The following is a 9,219-nucleotide window of genomic DNA, read 5'->3' on the forward strand; positions in this document are numbered from 1 at the left end:
TTTTCCTGCCAAATGCATTTGTAATTTTGGAACTGAAGGAAAATGGATTATTGGTAGGCTGAAACTCTGTTATATATGGATTATGCAGAGATAGGTCAACGTAAAATAAGTTTAGCCTCACTAATACCAAGGTTGTCTAGTTGCTGAGATCAATATGCAAATGTGATACAGGATTTGTTCAACAGTTGTAGCCTATTAAAATGATAAGCCATCATTTCTGTTATGGCATGACCTCTTTCATTTATTATGTTCATATGCAGTTACCACTGAACCCATTGATCAAGAGAGCTTGATTCAGAAAAAGAAGTGATCTTCCCAGGCATGTGGTTTAAAATTCTTGCTGGTAAGAGAGATGGTTGATATTCAGAGCCTAATGTCTCTATGCTTGCCGGTTGTGTGGTGGGATACCAATACATTTGCAGTGTTTAATGCAAATGGGATCTTCATTCAGCTGTATAGTTTTTACATAAAGTTAGTGCATGTGATAGGAAACTGGATCCAAATTGAAGAATTCAGAAAGACATTATGTTCCCAATGGTGGGCTCATATCTTAATTCATTGTACAACTTCATGTTTGTCATATTAATAAGATAAGTATGATCTTATCAGGTAAGATATAGCATTTTCCCTCACTTTTCCAATAGGCAATGCTATTAATATTCACATTTTGAAATTAGGTACTGAAGATGCAAATGTCACCATGTAAATTGAAGTTATTCTTGTCTTGCCCTACAAAAAAAGCTAACTTTTCTTGTATAAATAATCTTTAAGACTTCCTACTGAATGTTAACTTTTTTCAAAAATCAAACAGGAAGTGTTTGATCCAATTACAGTGGATCAGTAGTACAGTGATCTATAGATAAAATACATGGTGATATTTCTTCTTTCTTTATAAAATTGTCAAGTCTATACCTTCCCCCTTCTATCAAGCCAACCTGTGACAATTTTCAAATGATAATAACACATCTGTATCATAAAAGTATTATGATTTGTGGCCTCCATGGCAATTATGGACCTGTCCCAAGTCATTGTGGGCCCAGTGCATACTGGGAGGTTCAAGATTAGACCGGCTTTATTTCCAAGACAATTGAGAAGCAATCTGGTTTTGGAGAACCTTTGTATCAATCCTTTGCTGTGGACAGATCACTTTTCAATTGCTTTTTGTTTAGTTTATCCTAAGGGCCCATCCCAAGCAAATGGTGGACCCACCTGCATTCCAAAGGAAATATTGAGTTATCCCTAAGGATCCAGTGGGCATGTCAGCTGAAGCCTTAGATAAAACCTTGAATGTAGAGATGATATATAATTGGATTGACCCATACAGATTGTTCCCTCTCTACCAATCACAGCAGGCATTTTGGACCTCTGAAACCTCTGGGAGATGAAGTGCAGGAAGAAACACCTGGAGTACTGCTGAAGGAAGATGAAAAGTTAATCCAACTGAATACAAGTAAGAACTCATATTAGGTATTATATCATAGTGATAATGTTACTGTTGTTTGATATTATGCCCATATTGTACCTGCTAACAGTTCTGGCATTATTAAAAGTAACCCAAATCCTGTTGGGAAGAGACAGGTAGCAGGATCTTCTGCAGATTTCTGTGAAGAATATTCTTACTATTTGTCAGACTAAGTTACTCAGATTTGTCTAGAATTGGATTCTGATTGTACAGGTCTAAATAAGAGGCCTGAAGCAAGATCTTATTTGTGAGTCCTAAGGAAGTAGCTAGGTCTCTCCAGCCTGTTGGCCAGGGACGTGCCTGTTCGATCATCCTCCTGGATAACAAAAGCCACCTGGGGATGACCTATGATTGGGTCTGTTTGGTGGTGTTGGATTCCTTAAGTGAGAAAGTGATTCCTGTGGTTTTCAGAGACGCTGTGATATTTCTTCTCCTCAAGAACCATTCCTGTGCCCAATGGTTCTGAACAATTATTGTCCAAACAGCAGCTTTCCCTTATTAGGGAAGATTATAAAGAAGGTAGTCAGGCTTTAGTTTCAATCCCCTTATGAAGTAGATTATCTTAGTTAAAAAATTATCTGGGTTTCAGGCCAGGATTTAGTATGGAGACAGCATTGCCTTGCTTGTTTATAATCTGTAGTGAAGCTGGGATTAGATGGTACTATAATAATACATTCAACCTGATGTTCATTTTTTCAGTTGCTTTTAATACTGTCAGCCACAGAAACCTTTTGGACCAGTTTCAGAGGTTGGAAGTAGGAGGTCCCACTTTGTGGTGGTGGTCTTAATCTGTGGTCAGTTTCAATTAGTGTTGACAGTGGGGAGAANNNTATAATCTGTAGTGAAGCTGGGATTAGATGGTACTATAATAATACATTCAACCTGATGTTCATTTTTTCAGTTGCTTTTAATACTGTCAGCCACAGAAACCTTTTGGACCAGTTTCAGAGGTTGGAAGTAGGAGGTCCCACTTTGTGGTGGTGGTCTTAATCTGTGGTCAGTTTCAATTAGTGTTGACAGTGGGGAGAAATTGCAGCTGTGGTTCCTTACTTGTGGGGTGCTGCAGGATTCCATGCTCTTTTTCCTTCTTAACTTCTACATGAAACTGCTGGGTGAGATCAACCATCAGTTTGGAGTCAGATATCATCAGTATACATCTTGGCAGACATGATGAAGTCATAACCCAGTGCCTGGAGTCTGTACATATCTTGGAACTTAGATATATTTTAAATAAATAGAAATATTTTCACAGAAACAAAAACCGGTTATGCCATAACGTATATCTTCCTCTTTAAAATGCCAAAAAGTTGTTACTATACTACAGTGCAATACAACTTAGGTAAAGATTTTCCCTGTCCTGTTGTTTCTGACTCTAGGGAGCCAGCGTTGTCTGAATACACTTCTGTGGTCATATGGTCAGCATGACTATAACCTGATGCACATGGAACACTGTTACCTTCCCACCAAAATAGTACCCATTTATCTACTTTCATTTGCATGCTTTCAAACTCTAGGTGGGCAGGAACTGGGGTGAAGACAGGAGTTTACCCCATCGCATGGCGCTCAAGTCTTGAATCTTGGGCTGTCAGCTTTCCAACTGATAAGCTTACTGTTTTTAATTTCTGAGCCATTGCTCTACAGAACAAAACAACTTAAATCATGTTTTATTGACTAAGCTACATTTAAATAGATTCATTTTATAACCTTATAAACCAGGATTGAAAAATCAAAAGGACTAGTTTCACACAATATACTAACCAAACCACAGCTTTTAGTGTAAAAAATAAATTCTATTTTTTTGCCACCTCAATAGAAAACAATGTCATTCTTTCAGGCGTGGCATCAGGTTTTGTACAATTTGCAAATATGTAAAGTCAGACATTTTTGCCATCTCTCCAAGTATGATGTGATCAAGAAACTCAGTATGGGATTAGTATTTATGATACACTCTTCTACAAACATTTTGCAGTCAGAAAAATAAACTAGCATCCTACTGCAGCATCCTATTAGCATTGTTACTACAGTGAATACATACCTTCAAATAGAAAGTTAGAGGTGCCACCTTATATTAGCAGACAGAACCTAAAGAAGCATACTGTTTATAAATAATATTCTGATGATTTTCTTTAAAAAAACGCAAGCTTTTTCTAAGTAATATCTATAGTTGCAGTATTACATCTTACTGTCTTTTGCCTTGTATCTCTTTATAGTGATGCACTGAAAAAGATGCAGGCAATAAACCCGTTGTAGCAAATAGCTTACCTTATAACAAACAGAAAGACACAAAATAGTTTGAATTTGAATTCAGAAAATATTTTAGGATGCTGCTGTAATAAGCAGACTGATTTTGCTCCAGTTCTTGTATTCATTATGATCATTAAATAATATATGTTCCAGGTAAGAAATGCATTCATCATTTGAAGTGTCCCTGTAGTGTTTATAATCTACACATATATAGAGAAAGAAAGATATAAAACCTCAAAATTTTTGAAGGATTATTCATTACTTGCAGTTTCTGACATCTTCTCAATTTCAACATTCATTTCTATGTAAAACATAGTGATAGGCAAATCATTGATGTGCTGCATTCAAAATATGTGTATATTTTATTTTTTCTCACACACCAATACACAAGCAGAGAACAGAACATACATTAGGGGGGAGGCAATCCCTTACCAACTACTTAGAAAACAATACAATTCAGGCTAAGAAGAATTACTGTCTAGCAGATGCAATTTCTCTCTAGCTTAAAAAGCAGCTGTGTTTTTGTAAAATCCTATGAATGTGGCAGACCTACCTAAAGGTAAAAGAAAAAAACCACCCCTTGTTTTGTAATAAGGGGATTTTCAATTTAAAAGCGAGAGAGGGCCTGTTGTGTGAAGTATGGTTATTACATTCATTGTATTCTGTCTCGCTCACTAGGAGGCTAATAATGAAGGAGTCAGTAAAAGCCAGTGCCATGAGAGTTATCTCATGGCCTCAGATGCTGGATAAGTTGAAGAAGGCAGAAATCACTTCTGGATGACATTCAAGTCTGAATGATGATTTGAAGAAGAAAAGACTATTATTTCCAAGGTAAACAGGCTATTTCATCCATCAGCAGTATATAATGGTCTAAATATTGTTTATATACAGACTTAGAAAGTTCACTTTATCACAGATTTTTTTCTCTCTCTGACAGTTTCAGCAATATATTCCTGAAACAAAAGATCCACTCCAGATTCTGCCACACCTAAAAGGAACCTTTGAGGAAATTGCCAGGCTCAAATACGATGAGAGAATTACTCACAAAGCAGAAAATGAAAAAAGGCACATACTGTAGATACGTTGGATATTTCTGTAAAGTGCCAAAGACCTGGTTCAGAAATGGTCTCACAAAGTGAGTATTCTTAGTGATTACTTGTGGTATTGAAATCCGCCTAATAGCTTTCTCTTTTAGGAGCTAAGAATTTAAGCATATTTATACCAGCATATTTCCAGACTAAAAGGCTGTCAGAACATTTGTCACTGTGTTGGAAGGAAGATATCATCCTTATGCTGTATTATGGCAACTAATTTAATATGCAAATGTGCACAAGTAGCCCTCAGAAGGCTTTCAGAGTGAGAGACTTAATAAATGTGTGTGCCTGTGTGAATATGTGTATGTGTCTTTGTACATGTCTTTGCTTCTTTGTGGTAATGTTTGTGTCGTTTACAGACTACATTTTTCACAAGGAGGCTTAGAGTTATATTCTAGTTTCAAGTTTCCCTAAAACTAGTGAAATACGCAAGTGTATATCAGTTGAGCTTTGAGACTGAATTTTAATCTTTAATTCATGTAATAGTAAGTGCATGTAAATGACATCACTGGCAATATATTAAATCAGTTTTCAGTGAAGCCAGAAAATGTCACTGATTTTTTCCCCCACACATGCTTTATTTTTGTTCATATAATCAGAACAAGCTTTTTGATATCCTATTTGGAAGATTTTTGTGTGTGAAATATTCAGCCTTTTTCTAATAAATAAATAAACTTCATTTTTCATTTCATTTTAATGTATGCCGATTAGTGTACATTCAACGTGACAATAAAGCTCTACTTCTATTCTATTCTATTCTATTCTATTCTATTCTATTCTATTCTATTCTATTCCATTCCATCCCATCCCATCCCATCCCATCCCATCCCATCCCATCCTATCCTATCCTAAACAAAGCTGATTCTTTATGTTTAGTGTCCTATAGGTCTTTGTGTCCTCCTTTTTCATTTCAGGCTGCAGTTGAGAGAAATAATTTCATTCCTACCTTTAAAAAAGGCTGACATTGCAGCGTAAAAGTATTAAAATAAAATTTTAACCCAGGGACTATATTTCTCAAATCAACCCCAAGAATAAAACAATTGAATTGGCTGAAATCCAATTTTTGGATGGGAACTTTGTTTGGCTGAACTGAAATACAAAATTAAAAAAAGTCATCTCTTTTCCTTCTCTTGCCAAAGTTAAAAAAAGAAAAAGAAAAAAAGTTTCTTGAATCTATCTAAGCCATGTAATATCACCATGCCAACCTCGGATTAATCTTTAGAAGAAGGAAGCCCAAGCTGGAATGAGAATACTGGGCAGTTCTTTTTCCTGCTGATTTCCACGAAAATGTCTAAAATGAGCTTAAATCTCTCTTATTGGTCCATGAATTTAGAAATACTTGAATTAGATTGTTTCCTGACATTTTTTATGAATCTCATGACATTGGATTATAAATAAGATTGATATTTTTTAAAAAATAATATCAGTGACATAGATCTAGCAGTGGGTTAACTTCCATAAACTACATAAGATGCTAAAATGAAATAAAATAATATTTTAGAACATTAAAAGAACAACTATAATATAATTCAATATCATAAATAAGGGATGAGGAACATTTATCAGGAATAAGTGTTCCTCGTCCAGCTCCTACCCACCTAGCAATTTGAAAGCATGTAAATGCAAGTAGATAAATAAGTACCATTTTGGCGGGAAGGTAACAGCGTTCCATGTGCCTTAGAGTCATGTTGGCCACATGACCACAGAAGCATCTTTGGACAACACTGGCTCTCTCAGCTAAGAAACGGAGATGAGCACTGCCCCCTAGAGTAAGATATCTTTTTTACCTTTTTTACCTATCTTTTATCCTATAAAACAAGGATGAATTAATTATGGGCCTATAGTTTCTTATATCTAATACCATTACTCTCCTGGATTAGTAATTCAGCAATTGCTGATGAACTTCTGCATTTAAAACATCATAGAATTATAAAACAGCAGGAATGGCAGGAACCTTGGAGAGCATCTAGTATCTAGCATTTAGTGCAGTAAGTCTGTTCAGTAAGTTTGTAGTTTGTTGTTAGCATCTCTAACAAAATAAAAAACTATACTATTTAAAACATATTGATAATTTTTGGGAGCGCATTAATCTGGACCTAATCAGTGACTATTTGTCCTGCCAAAATGCAGTTGAATGAAAATAAGGTTTCATATGCAGTTTTTAAATCATTTGCATGTTTTATGCATGATAACTTAATTTATTTATGCACTACCTTTCATTTATGAATTTCCTGTTTTCACTTGTATTAACCACATGGTGTTAGACAAGAAATAGATTTGATAGGCAGCCAGAGAAGAGTAAGAAAACAATAAAATGGAGTAGATTTTCCATTGCAATTATTAACAACAATTAACAAGATAATTATTTTGCTAAGGTTACTATCAGTTATTTTATTTAAAGTATTACAGACTTCTTGAAGCATTTTGGATATTCTTTAGCACATGCTATATAGAAAGATAGAAAGAAAAATATTTCCAAAGATATTGAATGTAAGATCTTTTCTTTTCAGTGAACATAGAGACCTATGTCATTGGCCTATTAGCAGGAAAAACACATAGTAATTGATTCTTTGAAGTACTTTATTTCAGAATTTATGTAGTCATAGCTTGATTTTGAAAACAACAGCTTTATTTCTTTATTGTCCAGCAGGATAGATAGGTGGTAGAATGTTCATGGATTTGGTTATAGATGAAGGTGCTATGTGATATGTTTGAAAGTAATATATTTTCATCTCAGCATTACCACCTCTGTGTAAATCAGAAGTGCTTTAGTTCAGCTTTTTTGATTCCAAGTGTGTGAATTTTGAGCCAGCAAGATCATTGGTTATACTGACTGGCAATTTGGAAGGCATAGATAAAAGACATTTCCCACATTGGGAAAAGCTTCTTTAGTATATCTATAAAACTGTTGTCTGAGTAGCACCCTCTGACACAAATGTTTGAGTTGTTTGCAGTGTCCATTTAAGGAAACTAAACAGGAAAGAGTTGAGGATGCTTAAAAGATTCCAAGGATACGTTTGTAGTTGTTTTGTCTTTTATATGTCTGTTCTAGTGCTATTTTTGTGGTGTCCTGTCTATCAGTGAATTCAATGATTGTGTGTGGTGACTGTCCCCCTGTCTGTCAGTTAGCAATCTCTCTGAAGCCTAAATTGCTGTTAATTTGTGACAGAACACTTTTTAAACAACTGCAATATAGTTTTCAAATGTTGAATAATGTAGCATGAAATTCTCAGTTAGTTTGGAAATGATTGTGAAATCATGTGAAGAAAATCAGTATGGCATCTGATCAAGATAAATTCACTCTAGTGTTTTATGGCTTTTTATTCCTATGTGATAGTAATAAAGTCTCATGTAGGGATGGAAGCCATGAAATACATTGTGAAAAATCATCAACTAAGATGAGCCATCAGAATAGAATCATTATAGGACTAGAGCTGCTAATAATTTTTGGAAAATGGAGTATTTGTTTTGTTGCATTTTATGTTTGCACTGTTTTTTCATTGCTTCATTCTTAGAGTTGGAAAGATAGGAAAATAGTTTGTAATAAAATAATTCATTTTTAAGTCAGCATCAAAGTTTTATATTTTAATACATATTTAATTTTGGTTATTAAAGTGAACACTGTGCATGAAACACTTAATTATGTGTTCTATTGATCAAATAAACCATTAATGGTATTTATCAGGTCCAGGTTTCTTTACTCCCATTCTCCGGAAATGATCCTGAACTGAAGCAACAATTCCAGCATGGTGTATGACATGGTTTTTCCCCAAATTCATACTCTACTCTTTCTGACATTATATGTATTCAGGGAAGCAGTGGTTTGGGAGCAATAGAACAATTGCATAGGAAGTAAAGTGCAGCCACTTCATTGTGCTTGCACTTCTTTGAAGCATGATTTGAGTGGCATTTGAAATAACCATTACATAATTTCTCCAACATTGCTGAAATCATGCTTGGACAGATTATTAAAAGAGGATATCTTACATGTTCCTTATCGAATGCTCAGTGCAAACGATATCATCATTGTATATGTGATTCTCTTTTTTTGTGCTGACTAGGATACATTTGGATACAGTAATCTGTCTTGTTGCAAGTATGGAACCCACCTCCCCACCTTTTTTACATCTACTTTTTACATCTACAGAAGCTATAGAACTGAATTTTAAAAGCATCTCTGTCTCCTATTATTTCCCCAAATTAAAAAACTCACCAATTTTATTTCCACATGTTTTTCCATAGTTGATAGTTTTTATGATGCAGTATCCTGAATTGAAATATATTTCCCATTTTTCCTATTGCATAACACAAAACAATTTAAAATCAAATTCTGTAATTATTAACATAAAACCTATTTTTTTTCTGAAAGGTACATATCACTTTGATTTCAATGAGACCGACTCCTTAATTAGGATATTT

General features: G+C 34.7%; 1 long non-coding RNA gene across 1 annotated transcript; it reads left to right on the forward strand.

Annotated features, from left to right (window-relative positions):
• The first annotated feature begins 254 nt into the window (after window positions 1–254).
• Window positions 255–4,519, forward strand: LOC107284567. The gene is made up of 3 exons (XR_001548818.1): window positions 255–343; window positions 1,350–1,450; window positions 4,385–4,519. It is a non-coding gene; the product is annotated as an uncharacterized LOC107284567 (long non-coding RNA).
• Window positions 4,520–9,219: the final 4,700 nt, after the last annotated feature.

This window comes from Protobothrops mucrosquamatus, unplaced genomic scaffold (genome assembly GCF_001527695.2).
Source record: "Protobothrops mucrosquamatus isolate PMUCROS unplaced genomic scaffold, P.Mucros_1.0 scaffold102, whole genome shotgun sequence".
NCBI lineage: Eukaryota > Metazoa > Chordata > Lepidosauria > Squamata > Viperidae > Protobothrops > Protobothrops mucrosquamatus.